Source organism: Nomascus leucogenys, chromosome 5 (genome assembly GCF_006542625.1).
Source record: "Nomascus leucogenys isolate Asia chromosome 5, Asia_NLE_v1, whole genome shotgun sequence".
Classification (NCBI taxonomy): Eukaryota; Metazoa; Chordata; class Mammalia; order Primates; family Hylobatidae; genus Nomascus; species Nomascus leucogenys.
Window position 1 is genome coordinate 130,176,705 of NC_044385.1, and position 14,846 is coordinate 130,191,550.

Below are 14,846 nucleotides of genomic sequence, written 5' to 3' on the forward strand. Positions count from 1 at the left end.
ACTGGTACTCACTGAGCAAAAGGACATTTCAGGTCACTTGGCCCCTTGTACTGGTATTTCATCTTTGCAGGTAATATTAACTGTATGACTCTATCAAGGAGTGCTAAGAAAGAAATAATTATATTTTACAAAATATTTTGTACTAAAGTTATTTCATTTTATCCTTTACCAGCTCCATCCTTTACCAGCTCCAATAAGAAAGCACGATATGATATCGTCATAGGATTATGGACTTGGAAGATTCCTTATTGCATCAACAGGTTTGTAATGATTGCTAATAATTTCACATACCATAAATCTGGCAGTTATTAATCTTTAAAGGCACTTCAGGTGAAGTCTTTAAAAAATGTATTATTCAAATTTTATGACATAACTTTATTAAAAATTTATCAAAATTTGCTGTTCTACAAAGAATTCATAGAAACTTTGAAAGAATTAATGGAAGAATGAATTCAAAAATATGGAGTTCTACATTTATTTGTTGTTGTGAGCAATGCTTTCTTGCTGTTCTATAGCTGTTCTACATGGAGGCTGGGGAATTGTCTAGTTGGTGTCTACCCTGGCTGTAGATTCAGGGAAGAAAAAAAATTGAAGGGTAATAAAATTGAGCATCTCTCTGAGAGCCTTCTACAAGTTTTTATTCCTCTGCTTTTTTGTGTTTTGTTTTATGTTTTTGTTTTATCATATGTCCTATCAGATGAATTGAATACAGGTTGGAGAATAATACATCTCTTCTCTTGGTGAGACTATAGTAGAAAATAGAAAATTAGATATATTGTTTGTCCAAATGTCTGCTTTTATTTTTGAAGAAAAACAACAACAGCAGAGGAATCATTCAAAACTCTTATTCTTTGGCAACTGAACTGATTCTCTTAATTTGCTCAAAGGTTAACACTTGATTTAAGGAGCTTTTGCTCCTAAGTGGAAGAGTAAGAATGTCTTTTAATTTCATTACTAGTATGATATTTACGTTATTAAGGGATTTAAACTTAGACGATATTATTTTCATATGATGAAACAATTATTCATAAAAGAGCAAGCAACTCTTGTTTTTTCTGTTAGAAAAGTCACCATGATCCAGAAATGATAGAAATGAATAGTATAAATTTTCCCTTAAACATAGATCTTTATTCACTTCTTGTATTTGAAATACTTCACCTTCTCCTCAACTTCTTATCCAACAATAAAGTGTTTCTGTGTGAGGAGAATTGCCAGTCTGAAGATATTGTGGGTGATATCTAACTTGCTTTGATTTACGTTTACAAGAGTGTCTGCGTTGCAGACTTTACTTTTCTGCTAATGTTTAATACATTGTTGACATTTATTGGAGCTAGAAAAATTATTTAAAAATATTTATGTTTCAACTTTCAATGTATTTTTATTTTTCATGTTTCTTGTTTCAATAAATAAACTCAGTGATAAGGTTGAGTAAACTCAGAGCAAAGGATGTCTTCAATTTGAGAATCAAGAGAAGCAGTTTGCTTTAAAACACAATGCCTTCATTGTATAACCCTATTAGTTTATTACTTAAATCAGTTACTATAAAATGCAAGACCACTGGGGAAACTTGCAGGTCATCTATTCCTGTAATTTCTTCTTGAATGTAAGAAGTGTGTGTATTAAGATTAAATTGTTTTCTGTAAATTCAACAATTACAACAAAATTAACTGGTATTTATACATTTCTGTTTCAATAAATTTTCAGTTATTTTGTTTCAGTATTTCTTAATGATAGTAAAAATTAAAATATGTTTTGCTATTTTATTAAAATTGTAGAACACACACATCAATCACTTTGTAATCAACTCTAATTTGGCCACATTCTCAAGTTATTTCCTAGGAGCTCCTCCCTACTGCCTCTCTCTGATGGACAGATATCTGTTTGGAACTATTCCTTAGCTCCTAGTCATTCAGTAAAGCAGACCTTCTTTTTCTTTTCTGGTAGAAGTAAAAAAGAAAACATTTACTGTATTAAAAAAAACCATGAAGTAAACGCCACACAATTTTTTTATAGGTCTTTGGCGATACTACTTGCATACCTTAAAAGAGAATAATGCTTTTTCTTAAAATGCTCCACCTAAAATATAGATATATTATTTTTACCTCATATATGTGTCATATTGTATGTTACAATATTATATATATTTATATATAAAATATACTGTGGCCAATTATATTTTTGCAGTTTTACAGTAAGTACCTCCAATGTTTTAATTCTTTCTCTCCATCTCTTTATTATTATTAATCTAGAAATGCTCATAAATTTTACTTCAATGTTTTTTCTTCCGAGCAAAGTATTTTAAAATTTTTATATTTAAGTACACGTAGTATCCTTTATTAACTATTCTATGTACAAACATGATTGTTCTAAGGTATTCACAATTCCATTAAACTAATTTAATTTTTAAAAAACTATTCAAAAGAGCATTTTCTTTTTGCATTTTCAAGGAATCAAAAAACATTTTTTGATGTTGAAATTATATTGCATATTTCAACTAAAGTTATTTGCAAATATAATTTGTACTATAACTAGGAGATAATGCATATGAGAAATATGTAAACACACACACAGTATTGAAAAAATTAACTCACCTTTAAATGTATGGTGCATTTTTAGTATTTTATTAACTGTAATATTATAACTACTAGATTTTACTAATAGAATTGATTTTGAGGCTTAGCCACATAATGGGTTCCATGATAATGAGCTTAAGAAATTTATCATAAACTCATATTCAGATTTCTGATAATATTGCTCCATACACTTTATATATTATATGAATTGGATCTCTTAATGCCTCATTGCTTCCTTCAGGGTATATTGTAATGATATGAATTCCTTGGACCTCCGAAGCTAAGGGTCTATAGTCTGAAGCTCCTGTCCATGGGAATGAATTCTACCATTGTAACTCCTATGGGAATCAAAAGAGCCACGATTGAGTGAATGCATGTTGAATAAATAATCTCCCTAATGTCAAGATTATAAATGACTGTTGAAATCCCCTTGTATGTTACTTGACACTATAGATGACATTTTCTTCATTCGTATAATACTTATTATAATCATTTTTGTTCCTTGAGCTTCTCTTTGGCAGCATAAAATATGAATAATTAAGCAATTGATAATCCAAAGTAAGTTTTACAATATTTTTTAAGAATACATTAATTTGCTCCTTGATTGTGCCTTCTACAAAATATTCTCCCAGAAATTTAGAGAATTCCTCATATATGAGTAAAGATAAGACGGGATCATGTTCATGTTATCTAGGCCAGCTTTACATTCTTGGAAACTACACGATTTTTACAGGATTTTCTGGAAGCACCCGATTCCAGATTAGGTGTTGCAAATGAAAGAAAATGTTCAGACATAAGAAAATATGTCTAGCACTAACTTCACTATTATTCTTATGCTTTTTATATATTTGCTGATTACTCAGGCCCAGAAAGAGCCTTGCCCCTTGTCTTGCTGAAAGCAATAGTCTGGAGACTGTTGACTTGGCAAATGTATCTCAGTTTTTTTGGAGTGATTCTGACACTTGCTACTCCAGCATCTACTGAAAATATACAAGCACACAGAATCATACAAAACATAACAGAAACAGTAAACACATAGTTTCTCATCTCCCAGATTAAAAGATGGATCCCGCACACTTAATAACGCAATTTCCAGCTCTGAAATCCTTCTGCTGATTGGCAAAATCATTATTCTGGGTATTATCCTAGAAGGGGTTGACTTTCATAAGCATTCTCTTTTACAGGCATTTATCTTTTCTTTTCTGAAATACGCATTTTAGCACTTTGTCCCTAAACAAACCAAAGACATAAAAAATCAATTTTTGTTTTAAAAATATAACACAGCCAAGCAATAAATCAATGGTGTTTCCAAAGTCCTTTGCATAATTTAAGACCTAAGTCAGTTACGATGGCATAGCTTCAGTTGTTCGTGTATTATTATTTGTCTTCAAATTTTTGCCACATGTAAGGTTAAAATTTCACATAAAATCTATAATCTTTCTTATGGAAAAAAACATAATATTTCTTGAAAAGTAACAATAGTGTAAATTATACTGAAAGCTATTCTACACTAACTTGGGTAAACATTTCTGACATAGGTCAAGTGAGCATGTATTATAGCTAGAGTGTGTTTAGTATAATAGCAGATACACTTAGAAAACTACATGTGGCACATAATAGGTACTCATTTAATATTTATTAAATGAATGAATAAAATGGAACATTATTTTTCTGTCAGAGAGGGTTTTATCTCTGAAAATGCCTTTGAAATCTTTGAAATGCAAAGATTGTTAACTTGTGACTCTCAAAGCTTAATAGGAAGATAGTTCTGGTGTTTCCCAAGTATGAAATGGAAGTACATTCAAGAATGTTAACTGAAATTGATAACAAATATCAAAGCAAAACTTGAATCATTACTATTAACTGACAGATCTATCAATATTACATGCTTAAAATATGTGAACAATTTATTAATACGTTTTCTAAAGGCTTATATTTTCAAATGTTCAAGAATAGTTTATTATTTAGTTATCTTCAATGTAATTAAAGGGTTAAAATATCTGCTCATTTACATGTGAATATTAGATAATGAGGAAACTATTTTAATGTTCCACCAAAAAAATCAAATTACCTGGGCATTGCCAAAACACAATTTAATTTTTTTTTGTAAACAGATATTTCAGTAGCAACAAATTTAAAGTATATTTTCCTTAAATTCTACAATGATGTTCAAGCCCATCTTCTAATTTGTTTTGGAGGGCAGATAGTAGACGCCATTGTAAATAAAGCTTCCATTCAACCATATGCAGTAATAATGTTATTTATTCCAACTGAATTCCAACACGAGTTAGCAAGGTACAAAAAAAATAAAAACTTGCAAGAATCAGAAAATCTGGGTTCAAATATCCAATTTGATGTCTGCAAGATGAATAAGCTAGAAAAAATTGTTTATTTGTCATTTGTTTTATTAAGTTGATTAATTAAAAATTAGGATGGACAATGGCAGAGAGAGCTACGTTAATGAATTGGGTTGGATTCACCATCATCATTGACTTTCAGATTTGAAGGTAAGTTAATTTAAAAATAAATAGATGAATACATACATTAATTTTGTTCTGTAAATTTGAGTTGGTGAATATGTTATTCTAAAGCATATTGTGAATTGACTGTATTTATAGCAAAACAGAAAATTTGATATATCTCTGCTGATGGGATAATCACATGACTTGGTAATAAGAGGTGATACCTCTAATACTAGTAAGATGAGAAATCCCCTAATTGTAAATATTTTTATCAGGTATGTTGTATATAAATATCTTATTTCATGGCTGTTTAGGAAATTAAAATTAATAGGGAGCTTCTATGAAAACATGTATTGGTGATTGTGAGTTTACATGTCTTTTTCAGGGGCTTGACTTGAAAACCACTATGCATTTGGTGTAGAAAATATAAAGCCAGGTAAAGTGAGAATTACAGCAATTGTTAGAAAGGAAAGGGATGAGCTATAAGGAAATACATTACAACAATTATTCTTATTGTTTTTTATTAATAAAATTTATATTTCTAGTCACCCATTATTCCCTCGCCAAGATTATTTTTCTAGCTATTTATACATCTTATTTCATTTTTAAGTCTTATAACCGAGTATACCTTTTGGCCAGTTTTCTAACAACTACATTTTCAGGAAACTGTTAAATTTTCCATATAATGAACAAATGAATTGTTAAAATATACAATAAAACAATGTCATACATAATATTCCTACAAAAATATGGGGTTCCGAATGCTGCTAGTTTACATTAGGGATGAAAAATGACTTAAAATTGTTTGAACTAACTTAGAACACACACTGAATTTCTAAATAATTATATATTTTTCTGTGAACCAGACTAGAGAGTTTTGGAAATGCAACTTAGTTTACAAAACAGAAGAATTTATTGTAAAGTGGGAATACTTTGCAGAAACCCAGCTATCTATTAAAGGTGATATTTGTACTTAACTACCAGGTAAAGTTTTCCTCTAAAGGAGGGCAGGCACATTTCAGGATAATTCCCCAAGGCAAGAAGAAAATACTATAATTTCTATTGTATTTGTTTTTGACTTTTTCAACTTTTAGTTTTGAAACAATTTTAGACATACGAAATAGTAGCAAAAAAAAAAAAAATACAGAGTTGCCATACATCTTTGGCAGAGTTCCTCTTAATGTCAACATCTTACATGTAACCGCAGTACAGTTATCAAAACTACATTTTTGTTAGTACAAATCTCTTAGCTAACTACTTTATTTGAATTGCCCCAGCTTTTCACTTATATTCTGTCATAGAAACTTGCTATAGGTTTCTCCTTAACTTCCTCTAGTGGATGAAGGCTTCCTATACGTTCCTTGTCTTTCATGACTTTGATACTTATGAAAAGTTGGTGTTTTGAGTATTATGTAAAAATGTCACTTAATTCGGGTTTGGTCGATTTTGTAATGATTCAATTGAGATTAAGCATCCGGAAAAAGAATAACACAGAAGTGATATACGCTCTTGGTATATCTCATCAGAGGGTATATGATTTCAATGTGGTTTACTATTTGTGATGTTAACCTTGATCATTGGACTGGAATAATGCCTACCAGGACTTTTCCACTGTAAAATTATTATTGTTCTCTTTATATTAATTAACATTTTGAAGAGTATACTGAAACCATGTAATTATCTTGTTTCCCCTTTGCATCCATCAGCAAATCTATCCTGTAGCAAATATTACCGATATTTTCTATTTTCCTCATTCCGACTACATGTATTGATTGCAATGCCTCCATAAGAAAAAGTTATTCCTTTTCTCCCACTTATTTATTTCGTCCATCATTTATTTATACCAGTATGGACTTAAGAATATTTATATAATTCTTGAAATTGCAATCCATATATGACTTTACAATAGAAATCAGAAATGCATCAACTTTTGTAAACCCTAATGAGAATGTACATTGGGACCCTCATTAGTACAAACACCGAACAATCTGTTGCAAAGCAAAAAGAGAATTGTTGACAGCAGATAGAGTTCACCATGTGATGAAGCTGGTAGTGGCACTATCATTCATTCATTAACTTATTTGCTCTTTTCAGACATATTTGTTGAGAACCTACTATGTGCCAGACCATGTTATAGGATTGGGGGTACCCATTTAATAAAACATGAATTTTGCCACACAGAGAAGTCTAGCATAGAGTAAGAAAAGAAAAGAATGTTAGTTAAGGAGGTTACAGAAGTCAACAGCAACAAGTCTATTCAGGACCTAGATTTTACTATAATTTTGCTTGTAAGCCCCTGGCAGATATTTAGTAAGGGACAGATAATATTTTAAAATACAAATATATATATATATATATGAGACATATATAGTATATATATATGCTATATATATACTATATTATATATGCTATATATATAGATTTATAGCAGTACATATATGTGTGTGTTTGTGTGTATATATATATATATAGAGAGAGAGAGAGAACAGTACAAAGTTGGAAGCATGGAGTTTTGAGTAATCTAAATAAGAAATCATGTGATTTGAACTAGGAAGCTATTAGCTAAGATGGTCAGATTCAGAGTATCTTCGGAAGTTTAATTTCTTAAATTGTCTGACAGATTGAATGTAGAATATAAAAGAATAGTCAAGAAGGTAGACTTCAAAGTACTGAAACTGCCCAAGGGGGTGAATGTTGCATTTACTATTTTGAGAGGGAAAAGTTGGAAAACAGAGCTTATTAGAAATCCAGTTAGAATTCTAATAAACACTTGTATACGTAAGTCTAGATTTTAGCCACGATGATCCTGGGGTTGCAAACTTTGAATTCATTTGTGTATAAGTGGCATTCAGTTCCTCTAGGAGAGAAAGTTGGGTGGAGTAAATTTAAAGGATAAGAGATTGGAAAGTTAAGGTATTGGTGCACTCTAAGGTTGACATTGGGGCATTGAGAAAGGGAATCCAGCAGATAAATTAGGGTAAAATAGAAAATGACATAGAAGTCACTAGATTTGTGCATGCTCTAGTGTCAAACCAGAAGAAATTCTGAAATCTAGAGAAGGCTCCATGTGTAATTATTTCAAGACATGAGGCCACTCCATGTCCAATCAACCACTCTCTGTGTTTTGCTTTATTTTAATCTTTGATAAAAGTAAGGTTGCTAAAGAAAGAACAAGGCAAATGAAAGATTAAAATATTGAGAGTATACCATTGAGATTAACTGAGACACCATTAGAATTGAATGTAGGTCTTAGACCTAACTAACGATGCTGTTGAAGAACTTTTGAAACCCATTATTAGAATAAAGTGGTTACCTGGAATGAGTCTACTCAGGGCCTAGATGTTGTTATAACTTTGCCTAAATTATAACACAGTGACCTAAAAACAAGGAGAATAACATTTCAAAAAAAGGCAGCTCTCTCAGGTGTTGCTAATATGTCCAATGAGATGAAAAATGTGAATTTACCATTGGATCTGGTGATGTTGAATTCAATGCTGACTTTGACAAGAGCAGTTTCAATGAAGTAATGGGAAGAAAAGCCTTTCTGGAATGAGTTTAATACATAATGGGAAAAGGGGAGTTAAGAGATAGTGTGGGCATTTGTGGTGGCTCGCAGCTGTAATCCCAGTGATTTGGGAGGCCGAAGCAGGAGGATCACTTGAGTCCAGCAGTTCAAGGCTGCAGTGAGCTATGATCACACCACTGCACTCTATTCTGGGGAACAGAGTGAGGCCACATCTCTAGAAAAACATAAAATAATTTAAAAAGTAATAGTGAGTACTGATTCATATGAGTGTTTTTGCTACAATGGAATGTAAACAAATGGAGTTAATGCTGAATGATTAGGTGAGGTCTAAAGAAAGTACTTAGTGGCAAAATACTATTTTTTATTAAGTGAAAGTGTAAATAGTTGAATTAATGAGTGAATAAGCACTTAAAAGTATTATTTCTTTATTCTAATAATGGGTGTCAAAGGTTCAACAGCATCAATAGGTCCAAGACCAAAATTCAGGTTCTAATAAAGTCTCAGTTAATTTCAATACTATACTCTCAATATTTTAATCTTTCATTTACCTTTTTCTTTCTTTAGAAAACTTACTTTTATTAAAGATTATAATAAAACAAAGCACAGAGAGTGGCTGATTGGGCATGGAGTGGCCTTATGTTTTGAAATAATTATACATGGAGCCTTCTCTGGCTTTCAGAATTTCTTCTGGTTTTGACGGTAAGCATGTGCCGATCTAGTTAAGTATATGTGATGCACTCATGCTGTGACTGGGGAAGGTATAGCTGTATATTCTGGAGGAGAAAATTGTTGTAGGAATGATTATTTCATGCTGCTCTTCACCTATGTTGGCTCAGCAGGCATCCACACAAATGAAGTTAGGTACCAATGATCAAGAGGTTCTACATGAGAAATGTGGTATATAAATGTATCTATATACCATTTTGTTATGAATAATTAATCTGCAGATATCAGAATTGGTAAAGTCCTCATAGCATTTCAGTTGTAGCTATTTTTTTTCATGGTTTGGAAGACTGCATATAGTTATACGGCTTTATTTCATACATCCTTATTAGTAGCATCTATGCAAAGAACTATTTTAAAAACATTTTAATAAAGAAAAAAAGGAGCTGGATCAGGAGGAGTGAGTAAATCTGGGTTTGAATCAGAATTCTGCTCCTTATTGGGCAAGATATCTTTGGCAAGCCATTGGAACTCAGTCTCAGGTTTCTCAACTAAAAACGGATATATTATAAATATACAGGCACTTACCACTACTTTCCTAAGTATTTAGATAATAGAAGCAATTTGCAATCATAAATGTAAGATACAAAAATATTTTATACTTACTTAACACCTTATTCTGCCTTAGAATGTTCACGTATGTGTTATCATTTGATTATACAACTTTTTAGACTAAGTAGGAAGACACTTTTGCTCCAGTTACTTATTAAAAAAAAGTAAGAAATAAGAGAAGTTACAAAATAGTTAAAAAGGTCTGAAGTGAATAAAATATTAATTTGTGTGTTTGTTGAATGCCTAAAACAAATACAAATCTATGGGGGCGTTCACATGTACAAATTAATTTTAATGAACACTGTGAAATCACTATTATAATTAAAATGTTAAGTGATAAATATAAATTTATTAATCATTTCAAAATTCTCCTTTAAAATGAGTGAACTGAGTCATAGAGAAATATAGCAACTTGTTTTCTAATATAAAAGTGAATGCCTGTGAGCTAATATTTACTGAGTTTTTGACTATTTTTTAAGTTCTACATGCAAGCGAATTCTTTATTAATCTACGTAATCAACCTCAGAATATCACTATATTTTCCTGTTGTTCATGCAAGAAACTACAGATGGTCCCCAACTTAAGATAGTTCAATTTGTGATTTTTTTGATATTAAAATAGGTTTACTAAGGTACTAAATGCATTTCAACTTACAATAGTTTGAATTTATGACGTGTAATTATAAGGAAGTAATCCCATCTGAAGGTGATAAGCATCTGTAGATGTAAAAGATATTAAATAATGCAGCCAAGATAATGCCTTTATAAGTGAAGTTGATTTCAAAATCTGCTTTTCAGCTCAGATTTGTTTCATAACACATCACTGCATTAGTTGTCTCATAATAAAAATACACATACTAGTAACAAAGCCCAAATAACAACTTTGGTCTGAATAAGTCGAGTATTCATTTCCTCTTAATTGATTCTCTTAAACTCATTTCCTGGGTAGATATTAAAATGTATGAAGGATTTTTAGGCTTTGATGGGTGTAAAACTGATGAAACTCATAAACACTTATATTATAAATACTCTAATATAGATGAACATAGAGTGAGAAAAGAGAAGTATATACTGAGTGCGAGGCAAGAGAAAAAATCACGATTCATTTATAAGTGAATAGTGAGGACTTCAAGGAAATATGCTATATACATTGCCTTTATTTTCCCAGCAAATGGATAAACATAGAAAGAGGGATCTGAAAGTAACGTGTATTGAGAGACGCTATGGCTAACCAATAAGTCAGAGACAACGGACACAATGTCAAGAATTGAGCTTGGAAGACGCAGCACACTGTGAAGGGCATTTAGGTTTAATTCTGAAGTATTTCGGTTTAATTCTGGAATCAATGAGGAGTTATCACAGGCATGGGAGAGGCGTTCAAGCAGGAAAATGGCATCATTTCATTATTAGGAAAAATTACAAATTGAATTGAAGCTATATGGAAGGTATATCAAATGTGGAAAGTCTAATATTTTTCAAGCCAAGATTCATTACAAGACTATGTAAAGAAAATTCTGTGCTTTTTTTTTTTTTTTTTTTTTTTTTTTTGAGACGGTGTCTCGCTCTGTCACCCAGGCTGGAGTGCAGTGGCGCGATCCCGGCTCACTGCAAGCTCCGCCTCCCGGGTTCACGCCATTCTCCTGCCTCAGCCTCCCCAGCAGCTGGGACTACAGGCGCCCGCCACCACGCCCGGCTAATTTTTTTTTGGATTTTTAGTAGAGACAGGGTTTCACTGTGTGAACCAGGATGGTCCCGCTCCCCTGACCTCGTGATCCACCGGCATCGGCCTCCTAAAGTGCTGAGATTACAGGTGTGAGCCAATGCGCCTGGCCAAATTCTGTGTTTTTATTTTCTGATTATTTACAAAGTGAAAGCTCACTTGTTTTGTAAGGTATTGATGATCTTCTTTCTTTATTCATAAATTATATCTTTAGGTATGGTGAGAAGCAAATCAATATTATCCAAAGCTTATTATGCCAAACTTTTTTAGTGAAGGTGTATAGTACCTTTTTATTTATACTGAAACACATTAAAATATGAAATAACATCTTTAAACATTTTTCCACTTTATGTACATATATTTATGAGTTAACAAATTTTCCAAGAAAAATAATTTATCATTTTGTAGAAAGGCTTGCTCACTTTTCAATTGTGTTCTAGGTTAAAAAAAAAAAAAAAGAAAAAGAAAGTGTATATCTAAGGTCTATCTTAATATTTGGTCATTTTTATACTTTAGTTTCTTTATCTCTTCTATTTCTCAAACAAATCAGAGCTACTAAAAGTTCTGTAATTCTGTATTAACTCTGTGAAGTAAATGGATTTCTTAAAAATCATATATTTAAAATAAATGGTATCGTACTGACTATTCTAAGCATGGTCAGTGTATGGTTATTTAGTTATTAAATCTACTCATTTCAAGGCAAGGAAGGTACTAATAGATATAATTTGACTTTCAGATTGATGGGTAAAATTTTCAAATTAAAACATATAAAGCCATAAATGACTCTTTACATCAACATATATGACTATTATATATTAATATAGGTAGAAATTGTATTTTTATTAACAGTAAATAAAAATACACTTGAAAAATTATTTAAATACACTATTTCCAAATGTATTTTTTTTCTTCCACTGTGACAACATTATTTTTTGCTGGCAATTCAGAGACCTTTCTTCTTTTTTTCAATGTCCCTCTTCTGCTAAAGTTAAATAACAATGAGATGGAATTCAATTTTACTGATAAATTCTTCTCCACACAGATAATCGCTTTTCAGTCTTGATCGTCTTTAGGGTATTATGAATAATCCATGCACCTCTTCATTTAAAATTTATTCTGAGCACTATGGAAGGGTCTAGGGATGTAAAGACAAGTAAAGAAGTTCATAGTCTGTTGGTAGAGGGAGACCCTGCAAATGATCACGTTATTAAAATCCTGCTAGATAAGAGCTGCCATAGAGGTAACTGAGAGCGCACAACTAACATTTAGCCTAATACTTCCACCGTAGCAAATTCCCAATTTATTACCTTCACAGACCTCTAACCATTGCACATTAACCTTAGCCCAGACGTCTTGCCCTGTAACATTCTGTCTATAAATACTCCAAACAGAAAACCAGAACATGTCTTGAGATGCATCCATATGCAAAACCTTTCTATTCACCCATGATATGTAAAGATAAATAGTTGATTTAAATGTATGTTTGAAGCCATCTGGTTGTGGGTTGTTTCCATACGTAAGTCTAGAACATAGCTGTGTTATCATAATTATAATTTTTTCTTCTCCTGCCCTTTGCCCTATCACTATATCTTGACTTTTGTTCATCGCTCCCCCAGTTCCAATCCCTTCTCTTCCTCTTGATGATATCTTAATACTAACCATTTTACATAATTTTCTTACTTCCGTGTTAATTTTTCTAAGATACTATGTAGTAATTGTCCCTCCAACTATTTTCTCTCACTAGTCATATCTCAAGTATTTCTCTACTCACAAGATGCATTGCAATTAGAAACATATGCCTTTAATATTTTCATATTTTCTTTGCTCTTCAAAATCTTTCCCAGTTGCTTAATATATAGCATTTTTATATTTATCTGATAATACCTATATAAATGGTATTTCTTTAAATACCATTAAAGAAGTACCATTAAAACACATGAATGGAAAGTAAACACATTTAATCAGCTAATAAAATGATAACAACTGCGGCCATTTGTTACATTTTGTTCACTCCTTTATTCTTTTCAAACACAAATACACGCTAATTTTAACAATGGAACAAATTATTTTTTACATATATGTAGCCTGATTTTTCTGAAAAATGTGTTGTGAACTTTTCCCAATGGCCCTAAATATTTTGAAATTTTCTATACCTATCTGAATAGTATTCCATCTAATGGATATTCTTAACCAATGTTTGTTCCTTATATTGTGGTGCTGTGATTAATATTCTAGTATAAAATCCTCAAATTCATCTACAGAAAAATTCTTTAGTATACATTGCCAGAGATAAAGGTGAAGTAATCAAATAACTCAAAAAAAACACCTCAAAATGTTTAAAATTAAAGTAATGGGAACAGATGCACAAGAAAGTAGACAATTACTACTAAATATAGTATTAATATATGCAGTTTTGATTTAGTACTAATTCCTTGCTATGTGCATTAATTCTGCCTCATGCAATTTTATTTGGTGAGTACTATTTTTTACACTGTATACATGAGGGACTCCCAGTTTTAGGAAACTATTTTATTCTAAAATTACCTGAAACTGTAATATGAATATGAACAAAGCACAAAATGTTACAGTGTTAGCTACGGAAAATGTGTTTTTTTTTAATTTTGACAAATAAGTATCTTCCATAAACATATATAAATCAGAAAGTTCTGTTTGCTAAATAACACAAATATGATGATGAAAAATAGAAGTAAAAAAGAAAATTTCACAGAACTGTGATTACAGAAGTGAATATTGAAAGGTAACTGCAGAAAAAATATGATGAATATTTTTTAAAGGAACTATATGCCTTAATAATAATCAAAGAAATGTGCCCGGCATATATCATTTATATTGTTGCATCGTCACAAATGACATAAAGAATAACAATAATAGTTTTGTTGAAGTAGAAAAGCTGATCAAATAACTGTCGTCTTAATTCTCAAGAAGCTTTTAAGGAAAGGTTTTTTTTTATTTTTGAGATGGAGTTTTGCTCTGTCGCCCAGGCTATATAGTGCAGTGGCCCAATCTCGGATCACTGCAACCTCTGCCTCCTGGGTTCGAGCGATTCTCCTGCCTCAGCCTCTCAAGTAGCTGGGATTACAGGCTCCTGCCACCACATCCAGCTAATTTTTGTATTTGTAGTAGAGACGGGGTTTCACCATGTTGGCCAGGCTTGTCTTGAACTCCTGACCTCGTGATTCACCCTTCTTCAGCCTCCCAAAGTGCTGGGATTACAGGCCTGAGCCACTGTGCCCAGCCAGGAAAGAGATTTTTTTAAAGGAAAAAAGACAA